Raw genomic sequence first — 17,120 nt, forward strand, 5'->3', positions numbered from 1 at the left:
GGGTAAATAATTTTCTGATGGTTTTATAAAGTAAAATAATAGCTTATTAGAACAATCTAGTTTGATTAGCAAGTACTAACATTGGAAAAAGCATTTATTTTACAGCTGTTTCCGGGCAAACTGTCTGAAGTCTTCTGAGAATTAAATTCAGTTCCTTTAATTAAGGAACATCATACAGAAAACCAGTGCCAAAGGCTGTTTTCAAGAAATATTAAATTAGGACAAAATGTTCTGTATACAAAGATGCAGGTTAATTGTACTGAACCCTGAGAGGTCATGTTTAGAAAATGTTAACATACTTAAAAAATGACTACAGTATGCAATGGTGCAGCATGCACACTAAAATGGAGTCTGATTTCCTAGAACGCATTTTTTTTTCTAAATGCAAAATAGGTACGTAGGAAACGGATACTCGACGAGAGTGCTGGGATTAAAGAAAATGAACCATCCACGCACTTAGCGCCGCTGATGAAACGGGTGCGGCGGAGCGAGACCGCGAGAAAAGGTGAGCTGAGTGACTGAAGCAGCATTGCAGCAAGGTTGAAAGGCATGAGCAGTAGCGGCGATGTCGCAGCAGCGAGTGATGCAACAGGCGCATGAGAAGACACACTCTGCGAAGGGGAGTAAACTACACCTCCCCACGCCTGGGGAACCGGTCCCGACCCAGCAGATGACGGAAGAGGGAGGATGTCGGAGAGGCCTGAAACGACAGCAGGCCCTCCCCGGCGACGGCGGGTGGGGACACGTTCAAATGAGAGGATCAAAAACCAGCCCTGATAGCGACAAACCGATCTGTCTCCTCTAGGTGACCCTCTCTCTGAGGTCGTTTGGGAAAAAAAAACTGAACAGTGCACTCATCCGACGGATATCAATTCCTATGGCACGGATCGATGGTTCGCAAAGATTAGCACAACGATCCGCCATTTCTCTGAATCGGTGTCTCTCTTACCGGCCATTTGCTGGGCTTTAAGCACCAGGTTCAGGTGGGGGTGGGGGGGGGGAGGGTGTTAGAAAACACCGACGGCGACCATCTGCTTCACCGTGGCTTTCGCGACACCGATTTCCCCGGTGGACTTCAGAGCACATTAGGACGGTCTGGGTATGATGCCTTATCTGGATATGCCTTATGCTGTGACAGATAAGGACGCTCGGTGGAAAAAACACAACACGATAGAAAACGGTCTCAAATGAGTGCACATTTTTCCTTATTATCTGAAGCAATACCATTGTTTAACAGGAATCTGGATATTTGTACCACGTCTTATATAAATCACTTCCCCATAGCGCCTGTTTGCAAAGACTGTCGACTGCAGTTTTCAAAAGAGAAAGAGAAATTCCAGTAACATTAACATCCAGTATGAATGGAGTTGGAGATTTATTATGTACTCACTGGTTATCTACAAACACTGGGAAACCATTTATACTGAACGCTACATCAGGCGGGACGTTGGCATAAACTCATAGAATCTTCTGCCGCTCCCAAGAACTGCTCTGCTGTTTGACCTCAAAATATGTAATTCCTCCAGATCTCCGTTACCCAGCTCGACAATTTTAGACCGAAGTGAAACTGAAGGCGTCTTTATTCTTCTGCTGAACAAAACAGCCTGCAGATCTGTACGACTCGAGGCTCTTTGGGCTTTGGAGCTGCCTCTCTCCAGAAAAACATAGATGCAAAAGTGTTTTCATGGTTTATAGAGCAGCTAGAGAGTGAGGGCACTAGCCCGTCGGTGCATTCCCAGCTTTACCCGGGGATTAAATGACGCTTTTCCCACAAAGCCTTGTTTTTGTGTATCGAGTCGTTATCACGGCAAACACACATATAATCCGATCACCCTGCCGCAAATTCAAGCAAGTTAGCAGTGTTAATTAATATCTAACCAGACTGATAATTACGCAAACGGAGATTAATAAGCAGCATGCTTTCTTTGCTAGCCCCGAATTTGATTTCACCCTGGCTGAGTTCCTGTTGTCACTTTGTCAAATTTACATTCAATTATGAGGCGAGGTGCATTTCCTTCGTCAGGCTTTGGAAAGTAGTGGCCGCTCTCATCATGGACAGGAAACAGCACACGGCCCTAACCTCTCCGTACCTGCATCCTAACAAGCATTATAATTAGTGTTAATTATAATATGCAAATTTGCATGAGGTGTTAAAAAATAAGCAAACTTAGTGGGAGGGAGAAGGATCAAATATTATCCTTAATATTGTCCAAGTGTGTCGTCTGTCCCCCCCCCCTTGTTTTGGCGTGTAAATGACATGATGGAATGCAAACAGATGGCGGTGTGCTCTCGGTCACGTGTTCACTCGGCCAGGCTTCGTCGCTGACTGCTCTGAGGCACCTGGCTGTTCAGCATGCATGGGAGTCAGCTCATCAGACTTAGATATTTTCCAGAGCCCCTCACACCTCATTTGCAGGGCCAGCGCTCTGGGGACTCTGGAGGCAAATACTGTCGCTCGTCACAATTAAGTACCATTGTCCATCAAGGGGGAGGGGCTGGAAGGTGAGCGAAATCGAAGCTGGTGCGAGTTCCGCGGCCTGTTCTCCAACCCTCGGCCCTCATGCTTTAGAGACGTCGCCCGTGTCCATGGCAACAGCCCACCGGACCCAAATGATGACACGGCCAGCCGTTAAGTCAAGGGGAAAGGCAATCTCACTCGTTGCGGCTTGACAGCATTGACCAGCCTTGGGGCCTCCCAGCAAACATATCCCAGGCATGTTCAGTGTGGGCGCAGCTTGAATCAGAAGGGATTTGCTCCCGTCACCGACACTTTGGCATGTCATGAAAGATGTGCCACTGAAGTTTAATTACCATCTGCGCTTACTTGACAGGCTGGGGAAGATGTAAGTCAGATGGCAAGTCACTTTGATTAACAACTGTGGGAAAATGAGCTCAATATTGCATCATCCATCCATCCATCCATCCATTTTCTGAAACCACTTGTCCTATTCAGGTTCGCGGAGGATCCGGAGCCGATCCCAGACCCTATAGGCGCAAGGCAGGGAACAACCAAGGATGGGGCGCCAACCCATCGCAGAAATTGCATCATTTGAGGTTAATAATTTTAAGTTACTATACCATATATGGTTATTTGGTAGCTAGCTAAATGTTTTTGACTTGATTCCGGCCATTTTCCATTTGATTTATGGGCAAAAGTTCATTAGCTATTATGTGCATATATCTTGAAGACACTTGACCATGATGAAATTCCCTGTTGAACCTAAAGAAACCTCTAACCGGCCTAAATATTATACTGAACTGAAAGGACAGACCTCTGAATGGCCAAGGACTGCATGGTGAGTCACTCTAAGGAGATGGCAGAACAAAGTGAGACTCTACCATGTAAACACCACTGAGGAACTGAGAGACAAAGCAGGACCATTTTGTAATATATTGAGAAGCTTTTATCTTAACGAGAAATGTCAATAGGAACTGCTTTTGCCCACTTGAAGCGCCCATCTCACCTTCCCCAGCCCAATGGGGGGCCCTCCGTCAGCTGACTGGCCAGCTCATGGCACAAACAGCACTTTCTACATCGTAGTTGAGGGATACTGCGCAGGCTAGTGGTCATGGGGGGGGTGGACACATGAGTTTGCCTCGATGCTTCAAATGCAGGGCCTAAATGATGATAATAATCTAGTGACGTCAAATGAACAACACTGCTCACAACCCTCGTCCTGGGTAATTGCCTCGGGAAGATGCTCAGAAGTTAAGTATGTTGTCTTTACGGATTCTTTCTGCAAGCATGCTGAAGCCTTTTACGCCATGCAGAACCTGACTCGTGACGCTGCTCTCTCAGATTAGCACCTTTGGTGTTTCTGTAGCTCTCTGATCAGTGTTGTGTGGATCTTCGTCCTTGGTGTCCCCCACACCTGTCTTTGGAAAGTGCCGGGAATCACACTGGGATTGGACAGTTCAGATGCCTGGCAGCCATAGGTCACTCCAGCGTTTGGATTCACCATGCCCTGGCCGACCTGCAGCCCACGGGACTGGGAAACCCCGCCAGCTATCTGATGGATGACAGAGACCTCGGTTGTGTCAGATTGAAAAAGACCTGGTCTCTGTTTGCCGGGTTTGTCTGTAGAACATGGCGAGCACGCTGTCACAGAGCCCAAAAAGCTGGCACCAACAGTAGGCTACTCCCGGCTAGACAGACAGCTGTTTCCCAGTTTTCTCAGCGCTCCTCGGGCTTCGATGAAGGAGGAGCCGTCAAATGGATGATGGCGGACTTGGATGCATTGTCGTCGAACGCGGCCAAATTGTGAAGACACGGTGCCAGGCACAGAAGAAGCTTTGGTGCGGCAGAACGGAGAAGCCATATGCTGGAAGGCGTGTTTGCGCTTGGCCTTTCATGCTAATTTCCTACCTTTGGCTTTTTTTGGAATTCAACAGGGAAAAGGAAGGAACCGTACTACCCGAATTATTAATGAGGCATCTGCTGTCCTTAATGGCTGAAACTCTTCCTATAGCACCGAAGGAGATACAGGAAGCAGTGCTTATCATTTCAGGCTCCTCTCCACCGTACATCATTTTAACTACCGTTAGCATCACATCCGGCCCAAGGAAAGATTGTGCTAATTAGACTGTGCCCTTGTGAAGGGAAATGAGAGGAGCGGAGTTAGGGCTGGGGGCCGGGCTTAGCTAGGGGGGTGAGGAGGGTGGACGGCTTTGGTAAGTGCCCAAATTTAAGAGGAACACCTTGTTTCCGTGGCTGAGGGAAGGAGAGTGCCAAAGGAAGGCTGGAATTACAGGCAGACTGACTCCTTAAGGCGTCTCTTTTGGGAACATCAGATTTGTCACGATCAGCTCCGAACGATCCTCGTGTGTGCCACGCCCCCTCATTACCTCATGTCGACTCCTGATTGTTCCCACCTATGTCTAGTTAATTCCAACCTGTCCTGTGTACTTAGTCCGCGTCCGAGTCCAGTCCTGTCAGATCTGTCATTGACGTTAGCATTGTTGTGTTGCCCTGTCTGTAGTCGTCCGCCCTGTTTACCCCTATTAAACCCCGTTTGCCCATCTGACTGGCTCCTGTCGCCTTTCTGCCCGTCCACCGACCACGTTGCGTGACAAGATTCACTGTCTTTTTTTTTTTTTTAACCATCAGTGCCTTTTTATAAAATAAAATTTAACTGAAAATCAAATGTGGAAGTTCAGCTATTTCAGTGTGAAATCAATAAACTGCAGAGCAAATCCAAAAAACATGAAGAAATTCTTAAACTTACCTATCCATCAATCTTCAAAAAGATGCTTGTGGGAGTTTTACTTACACAAAAATGTTCTGAGGGCAGAACGAAAAATGATTAGTTCAGAGAGATAACCAATGAGATTGTAGAGAAGGCAGGATCAGACATCTGATTGGTTGGTCCCGTTTCCTCTAGTTGCTCGAACCCACCTGTTCTGCCCTCTGAACATTTTTGTGCAAGTACAACTCCCTTGAGGCAAAAAATATCTCTCCATGAATCCTGATAGTGACAAACTAGAGCCTCTCCCACAATGCACAGCGAATCGTACATCATAGACAGGAAGTCAGGACAACACACTAACACGTGCTCGCTAACAATCACAATGTGAAAGAAGACAGCTATTCATCTGGAAGGCACGTCTTCGCCTTGTGAATGATGTGGTTCTTGGAGCAGAATCATGCAAACATTATAATCCACAATGAAAACTGTTAACAAACAAAGCCAATAGAGCTCAGATTATGGGGTCTTTGATTCTGAGAGTGATTTTGATCCACGGAACCGAGTAGCAAACTCCTTCACAATGCTTCCTGTGGAGCAGATACAGCAGGTAAACCTTGACTTTGATTGGGCAGTGCACTCCCGACATCTAAGCCCTGTTAAGGAGATCGGGACGGGTTCCATCTATGTCCGCATTCACACCCGGCACCGAATCTAAGTCGGTCACATTTGAGGAGGATCTCAGACCAGGAAGAGGCCTCGTTCTCCCACATGACATGGCTAGAAGAGGACACCGGTCGGAAGAGGAGCACAGGGAGTGAATGTGATTCACACCATGTTCCTGCAAAGCCACCAGTAATAGAGAGCCAAGGACCCCCCCCCCCCCGCCCCGTTTACAGCAGGAAAGGAGAGGGGCACAGGGGGGGACTCAACTGAGCTGATGGAGAACCGCCAGGTGGATGGGGAGCCAGTGGCCTCACAATACCCAGGACAGTGTGCTCATGCTCCAGAGGGAGTGACAGGCGGACGGCGGCGAAGCTAAGGTGTGTGAGAAATAGTGTGAAATCCATCTGCTGATTTACCTGGGGGCTCCGGAGGCTCGGCACAGCTCAGGAAGAACACAGCTTCCTACCCAGCAACAGCCAGCAATGCCACTGTGGGCCTGGTTGGTGGCGCAGTGAGCATTTCTTAGGCGTTTTTGCTGTTGTTCCACCTGCAATGACAGGATGCAAATAGTTCATTCATATCCACTGCATAAGTGGTTGTCTGTAGCTCATTTAGTTAGGAAACCTTTGGGTTTAAATCCCATAGCCAGTGGGGTAATCATATCATAGCCCTTAAGTCCAGCTGTTCCAGGGGCGCTGACTGAGCTTATCTCACACCTGTATGTGTGTGTCTGAATCCCTCAAGAAGAACAAGGTAAGAGAAGCAAAAAGCGCCCTATGAGGATCAATCAATCAATCTTTATTCTATATGAACCATATACGGAAACATAAAAACCTCGTGCCCTTTGAACAACGTGCACACTGTGACGTAATTCCCACTGATTTGCTGGCCGTTAATTATGCATGTTGGAGACGTCTTTGGAAAACGGGACTTAAGCGAGCGGTAATGTGTACGCTTGCGATGTAATTTACAGGTAGGCTGTCACTCCGTCTGTTACCTTAGTATGTTCACCACGTGGGATACATGTAGGGACCGCGGGGCTGGTGAAAGACGGTCTGTTACCGGGCAAAGGAGGATCTGTTGTTTGCGGGAAGAATGACATTAATCTTGTTAGCTTGATTTTCTCTTTTTCTTACTTTAAACCATGAAAAGGCACACACTGCATTTCAGGTCATAGACTGACCTGGGTTTATGAGACAAAAAAAAAACTCTACTTAAGGAATGAACTACTTCTTACATTTTCTTACAATATGGGAACATTTTCTTCCCTGTTGTCTCTCTGTGCAGTTGGCAAGTTTCTTTTGGATTTCGAACGCTGGCCGCTAGAGCCCTCCTGGTGATGCGTTTGGGGTCGCGACCGTCAGCTCTACGTCCGCTCGAGAGGACGCTGCAGATACCGTGACCACCCAGGGCTGGTAAACTTTACAGCGTGAACGGGCACAAAGGAAGCGAGATGACCTTTTGCGTCTTGTTCTGCAGCCTGAAGGACCACTCCTGTGACAGATTTATAGCTTAAGAAAAATAACTATTTGATACCATAACAGCGCTAGAAGGACGTCGACTGTAACACTGTGTTTAAAAAAGAAGCGGGAGGGGGGAAAAAACGCAGCTACCTGTAATATCCGTGTAACTGCGGTCTCTTTTCACACCCGATCGGACAGGAAAGCAAATTATCCGAAGACGGCCGTGAATTATACTTAGGTCGAGCCTCTTTTTGAGCTCAAATGCCGGCGCATTTGATTAACATTGTATTAGGCAGCGGGCCAAGTCGCTTATCTCAATGGGCGAATTTTAGAGGAAATTTGAAAACGAACCAGGGGGAACCAGGATGTGGGGCAGGGCAGGCAGAACAGGGACGGGTGGGGGGAGCCCAGAGCCTGTTCGGTCGATGCGACTTGACAGGGCTTTTTGGGTGGCTCGCCCAATCATTCTGGCTAATTTACCCTGCCGATCGAATCCCGCCGCTTTAAATCACTTAGTTTTCACTTTGGACACGGAGGCCGACAGACCCAATCTATCTCAGAGGCTCGGCCACTGCGGCACACTTTCAAAAGTAACCTCTAATGCTCCTTTTAATTTCAATTCATATATATTTCCTGAAATTTGTGCCTCATTTGCATTTTCCAGCTGGGCTTCGTATTCAATGGTGTGTGTGGCTTTCCGGGCTGTTTAGCTCGTTTTCGAACGTAATCTGGAGCTCGGCGCCATGCAATAAATCTTTCTCTCGCCATCTGAAAAGTGCAGAAACAGCCACGACCTCAGGTGTGAATTACGCCCGAAGCAATACATCAGGGGAATAACTCCACATTATTGAACCTTAAGGTCTTTTAAGACTATATTCTTGCATTTAGAAGCCCTGATTGGTTGGTTTCAGTTTCCCAGCACGTCTGACCCGAAAGGCTCGCTTTCATTCGTTATTCGGAACGGGTCAATAATTTGTCAAAGGACTGAAACCGTGAAGTATTGTGGCCATTATACTGATTTATCTCCAGAGCAGGGAACCCAGTTCAGAAAGCCGTGGTTGTAAGAGGTCTGTCTTTCTGTCCCTTAAATGGAAATAAAAGACCACATTTGAAAAATAACGGGATTCGTAAAACATTCACCTGGGTTTGTCCTTGTGTGCCCCCACCTTCTACAAAACATGAAGATATGACTACTAGGTGGTAGTCATGGGGGGCGGTTTCAAAAAGCTTCCAAGACATTCTGATGGAAAAACTCGATCATTTAAAAAAAGGTTTTAGTATATTAGCAACATGAAATGCTAATAGGCCTAGCAGTTTTCATATATCTATACATTTTAAATTGTACTTGAAAATAATACAGTTTAGGCAGCTTCTTATTTTGTGTGAAACCACCAAGACATTAACATTCATTATGTGTGAATAGGCATAACTAATAATAATTATTATTATAATACAAGAATGTAAATGTGGATCCGAGAATACTGATATAGCTTACGGTATTTACAGTAGTTTTTTTTAATTGCCACAATCTTCTAATTTGTTCGTTAATTAGCGCAACGTTCAGAAAATTAAATTGATCTACAAATAAAATTTACAGGTAAAATTCCTTCTTATTAATGCGGTCTAAAAAGAATTCATTCGCAGCGAAATGCCATTTTTGAATAAATTTGTATACACATTATTCACACTGCAGTGCTTAGGCAAGAGAAAGAAAACATTTCCATATCTCTATATTAATTCGTCCACATACACAAATGTGCTCCCGCAAGCTGAGAATAATAGTGAGCTTTATATAAAATACATTAAGTTTTACATTAGAGTGAGCAACGCGGCAGTGAGCGATGAGGAAGGAAGCTTGCTGAAGGTCGCACCAGGGAAATGGCATTTGCAGACAGCTTTTTCGTGTTTAATAAAAATGAATAGAGATCAGCAGCGTATGCATTGGCGCTCCGTGCGGTTTACGGGCGGATGGAGGAACGCCGCCAGTACGGAGATACCAGCACGAGAAGTAATTGGTCCCATCTTACCGGATGAGCCGGTTAGGTCGCATTTACACCGAGCCGGTCCGAGCGCCGCCGCGCTAGACACCGGGGACTGTCCGAACAGGCGGGGAATTGGAAAACTGGGTACAAACAGAATAATGAGCCCCTCCCGTGTTGAACTTTGCTACAGTAATGTCACAGTGTCACCACTATTAAAGGCTGCATTTTTTTTCTCCCATTGCGTTTCGCCATACTTGCGCTGGGACATAGTCCTATTTTAAAAATGGGATTACTTCCAGTGTCGTCATGTACCGTGTGGAATAAGATACCGGACTGAAGGCTGTGGGACGTAACGTTAAGTGCGGCTGTCACCTTAACAGCCTATCCTCGGACTGTAAGGATATTCAGCACGACCTAAAATTAAAATCATATGCTTCATATAAATGTCATGGTTTGCTAGCTGTAGTTCTGATATTGAGCATTGTTTCTCACATTAAAGACCAAATGAAAGTGAAAATGTTACTTTTAAGCACTCAAGCGTACTGTTTATTTACACTGTAAATCTAGAGCAGTGCTTCTGGTTTCGGTAATCGGCTCAGCCTTGTACTGGTGCGCCCATCTAGAGGTGCATGCTCTCACAGGCAGGCCATCCAGGGCATGGTGCGAACTGTGTAGGGTTTTTAAATGTCACAAATAACTGTATGTCTGCTTGGCTTTCTCTGCTCTATATGAGTCACCCCTGTTATATTAAACTCCTGCTTTGCTACCAGGTTTCAGGAGTCTCGTACCATCTGGTATGTCCTGTCCTGAACATGTCATTTGTAACTAGGACTGACTTCCTAAAAATTCTCCTGCACAAAAGAATAAAAAACCTCAGTGTAATTTTTAGGCAGAATAGAGGTAAATAAAACACCGTCCTAATATGGCTGAGTGTCACGCCCTGCATGCCTTTTTCCCCCGTGTTCCCCGTGGTGTGGCGCTAATGAGCCACACCTGTTCCTCGTTTAACCTGCCTCTCCTTTCAGCCTTCATGTGGATGATCCCCAGGTGCCTCTCGTCTGCTCCCTCATCTGTGGTGTATATAGTGCCTCCCAGTCCTTAGCTCCCTTGTCCAGTCATTGTATTGTGGTGTGTGTGCGCCTGCTGACTGACTCTGCTACCCCTCCGGTTGCCCTGTGCTCTGTTTCCCCACTGCTCTCCCAGCCTGGTTTTGACCCCTCGCGGTCTGTTTCCTTTTGCCTTTTGTGTTGTGTTTTGTTGAAATAAAGCCCCTTCCACTTTCCCCGACGCTTGCCTTCACCTCCCTCCTTTCCGAGTCATGACACTCAGCCTCAGTACTCCCCAGAGGTTCTGGTGTAATACATCTTGTCTTCTGGATCAGACCCTAAGTATTTACACATTTAGAAATTAGACCAATCATACACTGCATTGTTAATAGGCAGAAATGTGATCAAAAATATTTGCACACATGGATACTACTATCAGTAACTGTAGCTGGTCTTGGATGCAGAAGTTCCTTCCAATATCTAATTGGACCCCCAACCAACATCAATATATGTCCTGTGGATCTATTTAAAGAAGGCAAATAGTTTCTGTGATTTACTGTTTTAATTTCTTTTACGAATTTAAATGCTTCAGCTAGATCCCTCAAGCAACATTTTTATGGAGACTAAGAAGATTAAGTGCCTTGAATTTTCTCCGTAAGTTATTTCTATCAGGTGTGATTAGTGTGGCGACTCTTCAGTGCTTTAGACCTTCAGTAGCCTTCAGTAACCAGGGCCTGTACCCAAGATGTAGTCTAATTGTGACACTGGATTATTTTAGAGATTCCACTGCACTGTATCCTAGACAAGTGTTTCCCAACCCGCTCCTTGGGGACACCCAGACACTCCATGTTTTTGCTCCCTCCCAGATGCCTGCCAGACAGTCCAAATATTTGCTCCCTCCTAACTCCCGGTAGGAGCAAAAGTGTGGACTGTCTGGGGGTTGCTGAGGACTGGGTTTACAGAGTGTAAATAAAAGAGTTTGTGAAGTGTCCTGATATCCACTGTACATGATGTCTAGATCCTAGAAGATCCAACCACCACATATTCTCCCGGCGTAAATAAATGGCCTTAATAAAACCTTCCCACATAACTTCTGAAGTTCGTTCCAGCTCCATCTCTACCTTGATGGTTTGTGTTTTGGACATATCACTGGATGAAGAGAAAAAAGAAAACATCTTCAGTGGCCCACTCAATCTCTGCTGTAAGCTATCAAACAAAAAAACAGATGAGAGACTCTTCTGAGGATGACAGACTGTGTTTCAGTAGGCTGTTTGATGGGGACTCCACATATATGCACTGATGTGGAAAACCGTTAGAAGGATATATACATGCATATATACATATATATAAAAATATATACCGTGTATATATGATCACCTCCAAATCCCCTTGTGAAATCAGATTACAGTTGAACCATAACGTTTGGACATAACTGTGACGACTTGAGTAGTATACCAACATGTATGAAATCAGCAGTGAGATTAAGAAATTGTGAATTACCACCAACTTTCGACAAATTCATACCAGGACTTTGCTGTATGTAGTGTGGATGTTAGCTGAGTTGTTGTGGGGGCGGGGCTTTCTAAACCTGGTAAGAGGGAGTTGCAAGATTGAAAGCAGATATCTCTTCCAGGTGACCTTGGTCTGCAACAGTGTGCATGGTGTGACAATTGCATGTAGATTAAAGATAAAAACAGTTTGTGATGGCGGTGGATGTTTTGCTTAGGGATGGAAATGACACCTCTAGTGTCATGAACATAAGTAATAACATCTCTGTATGTTTGTCTGGTCTTCCCCAGTTCTTCCTCATACCTTCTTGCAGTTTCATAACCATAAACATATTCAGATATTCCACCAAAGCCACTTGCCTGGTACAGGATGGCAGCGTAGCTGCCATTTGATGAAATGTTAGCCGATTAATAAGACGGCCTGAGGGGCAGGTTGACAGCGGAACCCGGCGAAGTCCATGCAGAGGCCGTCACCCTGCTGCTCGGTCCGGGCTGCAGGGAGACACCGAAGCCTGCCTCATGAATGTATTGCTTAAATGGACGTAGGCTTTCGTGGAGTTGCAGACATCTGACATTTGCTTCCTCTTTATAGAAGTGGAGTAATTCTCGCCGCCGCCTTTTGAAGATGTCTCCGCATTGTTGCCTTCAGCAATTCCATTAATTCTTTCGTATGATTTGCCTTCCCTGCCTGACTGGTCACTTTTTGTGTGTGAGGTAACTGATTTCATACTCAAAGGGCTGGGGCGGACTGGCCATGGGGGTTTCAGGAATTTTCCCAGTGGGCTGATCTAGTGAGGGCTGCTTTTTCTTCCCCAACCCCCCTCCCATTATATAGGCTATACACTAGGGGTGCCCAACCTGCCCATCGATCTCGGCATGTTTCCAGGTCGATCGCAGGGAATGAATAATGGATTATAATTTTTTTCACTCTTGGCCAATGCTTTATTTCAGTGGTTGACACAAAAAACAAGAGGGTCCCCACGATTGGTGGCAAAATTTAGCAAGAGGACTGCCCCGCCCCCCCCCCCCCCCCCCAATTCCCAGACTGCTTTTTGTTGCCAGTCTGCCCCTGTTGGATGATATAACCTTCAGCTGACCTTTCTGTGCGTTTTCTGAAGCACCACAGCTTCAGAAGTTCAGGGGCAGATGTGTCAGACTGCAATGAGGGCTACCGTCTCTCCAGACGGAACATGAGTCACGTCCTGAGAGACTCACCCCTGACCTTTCACAAAGTCACCGGTCCTATGGGAAGATCATTGGCACGTCGCTTATAAGACACATGAGAGAGAGAGAAAGAGAGAGAGAGAGGGAGAATATCAAGAGATATGGAAAGAAGAATCAATATTCTTGGTGAAATTTTTGCACAATTTGTTCTTCTATAACAGTTTATTTTCTTGGTTTTGGGGGATTAGCTTGTTATTCTTCAGCTTGAGCTCGTGATTAATCGAGTCTGAATGAATTTATAGTTCTTTGCGAGAAGTAAGTTGGAAGAGATAAAAAGCAGAATAAAAATGTATCAAAACTTAAGCCTAATTAAAGAGCAATTCGGAATCAGATGATTTTTTTTTTTACTATCTGGATTTGACAGCTCTGCTTTCTCCTGGCCTTTATTCCACTCTCAGGTCTGAAACAATCATTGTAATTTTATGCTGGTGGAAATGTGGTTTTAATATTTAACACTGATTTAAATTTCATTTTTCATTTACATTAGATAGCTTAGATTTTTGCCTCTGCTTTAGGTACAGCTGCATTTAATTTATTTTCATATGTTTTACTAAAAATTGAGACCTTGAGGTCCTTAAATTAGCACGTAAGGTATATTTCATATATGCATTTATTCATGAAGCAAAGATCACCACTTACTTATCCGCTTGTGTACAGCTTTGGACAAAAGCATCTGCGAAATAAATAAATGCAAATATACCTTATTTTATGCCATTCACACTGCGCAAACACTTGACTCTGAGACATGGAAAAGTACCTTGTCCAATCAGATGAGAGCGTAAAGGTGAACAACTGCAATCACTCTTCCTGTGAAGCCTTATGGGAGAGGAGCCTAACAGATCCGTGAAAGGAGCAGAGAGCTCGTCCTCCTTGCCCCGTTGACGGTGTCACGCTCCCCTGCCTTTGTGTTAACGTCGATAATTACGCTGGGAGCCCCGCCGCACGCTGCCAGTTTAAGTACCTTTCGCACCAGGTAATGAGGTCATCTGTTATTTGCGTTTGCGCATTCGGAGTCGCTCGCGCTCACCGTCATGTGCGCTGCTGATTGGATTTAGTAACGGATCTGCCTGCAATTCATCCTCGTTAGTAAATCCAAACTGTTTTTACAACTTACAAAAAAATAAGCAGTCTGGCAATAATTAAATAAAAAAATACTCAAACTGCAAAATCTCGTGTTCGGTCAAGTCAAGCAAAACCAATCTTATTCCCAATGTTAAGTATCTCTCTTTGTATAACTGTGTAAATAGAAACCTCGTAATTGACTACCTAACGCAGTCATGTGGACAGAATTAAAACCCATTATTTTACATTCATTACATTCTACCTGGTGCTTCAGTAATAGTTGGAGGGAAATAAATTTGAACTAATTTTCTCTGTGCAGTATTTTCCCACGTTAATTCCCGTATTTAGAGTGGTATTTTTGGCCATTTTAATTTACCGTATTCCAACACTGTCGAGAAAAGATAATCAAAGAGGGAGAATATATATCCCTGGGGAACCCAGATCACCTTATCATTATAGGAAAAATATGTCCATTGGCTAAAATGATCAAACAGACCCAGTGAACTCAAAAACAGGTGTTTTGTAAAAATAAACATAGCAGGCAACTGCAAATATCTGCCACCAGTAGTGATCAACATCAATTTTAGGACAAGCCGTTTTAAATACCTGAGCACAAATATCTTTCTAAAGTGAGATGCTTCCATTTGCACTGAAATTCGTCAGTGGGCAATGAATTACTCCATGCCTCACCTACATCCTGGAGTAGTGAGTGAAGGCAGACATGTTTTTGTATTATCCTACGAAGGATAAAACTGCGTATATACAGTATAACCAAAGGAGTCAAACTTCCAGGATCGCTGCATAGGGTCTCCTAACTGATGGCTGAGCACAAATTGCACTCCGGAGAATGACAACGGTAACTGAGCTAAAAATACTTATACATAAAATAAAACGAGAGAATGTCCAGTTCTGGATGAGATGTTCCCAAGACGTCCTTTGAACAGAAGAGTGTCTAAAATACACAGGGGACCGAAGTGAAATCTTAGCTATTAGCTGGGGAACATTCAAACTTACGCTGCTAGGCGTATATAAAAAGCCTAGCTTGTACGCCGGTCTTCCGCTAGCAAAGCTAATTTCAGAAGAAACATTACCCTTAATGGTGATCAAACTCGGAAAGTTTACTAAATGTCCAGGAGATGGAAGGTGCGGTTTTTGTTTTTCTCTTAAGTAATTTTACAGCTTAATCTCAGAGTTATCATGGCGCTAATCAGACCCATTACTGATTTTCCTCGTTGTGATACAGTATCTGGGTAGTATGATATGGCACGATTTGTAGCATTTGAGACCTTAAAAAGCCTTGCTCTGTGTTGGTATGCGCATCCGATACCCTTTCCAGTGCGACGTGCAGGAAGGAACACAAATACCTTATCCTGATCGTGTAACCAAATTAAGTTTGGCTAATTGAGGCAATTAATCAATCAGTCAATTTGCAACATCCCAGAAATGTCGATATCGCACAGACCAGCAATGAAACGCTTGGACTGAACTGTCAGCTCATATGTAGAACCCAGAAATAAATATGAAGCCACTGACGCATGTTCGCTTGTTCATTGTCTCCAATAAATAAATAAAACAAATAAATAAATAAACGAGTAGAAGATGACTCAGAGCGATCCCACAGGGACTGCACAATTAGGCAAACGGGTCGAATCTGCCTTCCTCTTCCATGCGCACTGCCATAGCTAATGGCCTGCATTTGTAACCCAGATAATCTATAACCCGCTTCTCAAAAAATCAGGTTACGGACGTCAACAAAAAACCTAAACGAAAAGTATATATTTCAAAACAAAATCATGGCTAAAAAAAAACAAAAGAGATACATGATGATATATATATATATTTTTTTTTTCCCAAGGACACTGTGGTCAAAGCAGTGATTTGTTTTTTCAGCCAGGAAATGGGATACGGAAGCAACGTTACTGAAGCTCGGCCAAGACGACGTGGCAGCGTGGCGTGATCGCGACTTCAGAGACGCACTCCATTACAATTGCTAATGCTGCCTTTCATCACGGCTAATTAGTGCTTGTGTGAAGTGGGATTTTGTGCTCTTAGAAATACAAACAAAACAGGGGCTGGAAAATTTTTAGTTTTGATGCCTGTAATTAAAAGACACAAAAGACCAGTAGCACTCTAAGGCTTTCTCACTGCTATTAATTCTCCGGTGAATGCAATATGGATACCCAATACCTAACGCCAAAACCGCCCCCTATTATACATACTTAATATACTCCATCTCAAAGTACTAAAGTACATATACATGCATGAGAGATCGCATATGAGGTTGGCAGAATGTACCAATACACTGATATTACCCTATGAATGAAATGAAGCAGATGCGTTAAAGCATCGTTGACATTTAAAAAGTCTCTTGCCAGTGATGGAGCCACATCTCGTATCCATGTGCACACAACAAATATCTACTAGGCGACCCCATGCCTGCCGCATCACCCCCCCTTTCCCCCACCCCTTACAGATATCTGTCCTCCGAAAACGAGACACGAAGCAGCCCTCTGGCGCTATCAGGATCTGATCCCTCCTCCGGACCGATCGCTCATCCAAGAATCTGTCTTCCTGGATGATGAACGATTTCCGTGTTTATCCTCTCCTCCACACTGAGATTCAAAGTAAAAATAAAAAAAGAAAAAAAGTTACCAGAAGTCACGAGATGGCATCTAAGGCTCATCAATCTCCACTTAATTACACTTTGTAATGAACTTAGTAATTGCCCATTAAGATAATTATATTTTCAATGTTCATTTGGCTTATCAATGTCAGATTTTCAGTCGTCTCCTTGGGCCCATTTAAGCGTCTGTTAACGCCTCATCTTGTCCGTCCTGCTGCCTAATTAGAGCAAAAAATCTATAAATCGATACAGCAAATCAGATAGTCACAGTAGCCTCACAGATTAACAATTGTTAATGTTATTTTAAAGGCTTATCTCTCTTGGTAGAAGGCATGAGTGACGTGGGTAAGTAAGCCTTCGCTA

General features: G+C 44.5%; 2 long non-coding RNA genes across 2 annotated transcripts in view; both read right to left on the reverse strand.

Moving 5' to 3' along the window:
• LOC111856394 (uncharacterized) overlaps nucleotides 1-17,120 on the reverse strand; it is a 39,102-nt gene that overhangs the window by 3,785 nt on the left and 18,197 nt on the right. Inside the window, exon 7 of the long non-coding RNA XR_011983213.1 lies at nucleotides 6,266-6,396. This is a non-coding gene — a long non-coding RNA (uncharacterized lncRNA). The remainder of the gene's footprint in view (nucleotides 1-6,265; nucleotides 6,397-17,120) is intronic.
• On the reverse strand, nucleotides 12,903-14,025 carry LOC111856398 (uncharacterized). Its single transcript, XR_002841126.2, has 3 exons — nucleotides 13,830-14,025; nucleotides 13,712-13,745; nucleotides 12,903-13,115 (listed from the first exon to the last, which is right to left on the reverse strand). It is a non-coding gene; the product is annotated as an uncharacterized lncRNA (long non-coding RNA).

The sequence above is a fragment of the Paramormyrops kingsleyae genome, chromosome 17 (assembly GCF_048594095.1).
Source record: "Paramormyrops kingsleyae isolate MSU_618 chromosome 17, PKINGS_0.4, whole genome shotgun sequence".
Taxonomy (NCBI): domain Eukaryota; kingdom Metazoa; phylum Chordata; class Actinopteri; order Osteoglossiformes; family Mormyridae; genus Paramormyrops; species Paramormyrops kingsleyae.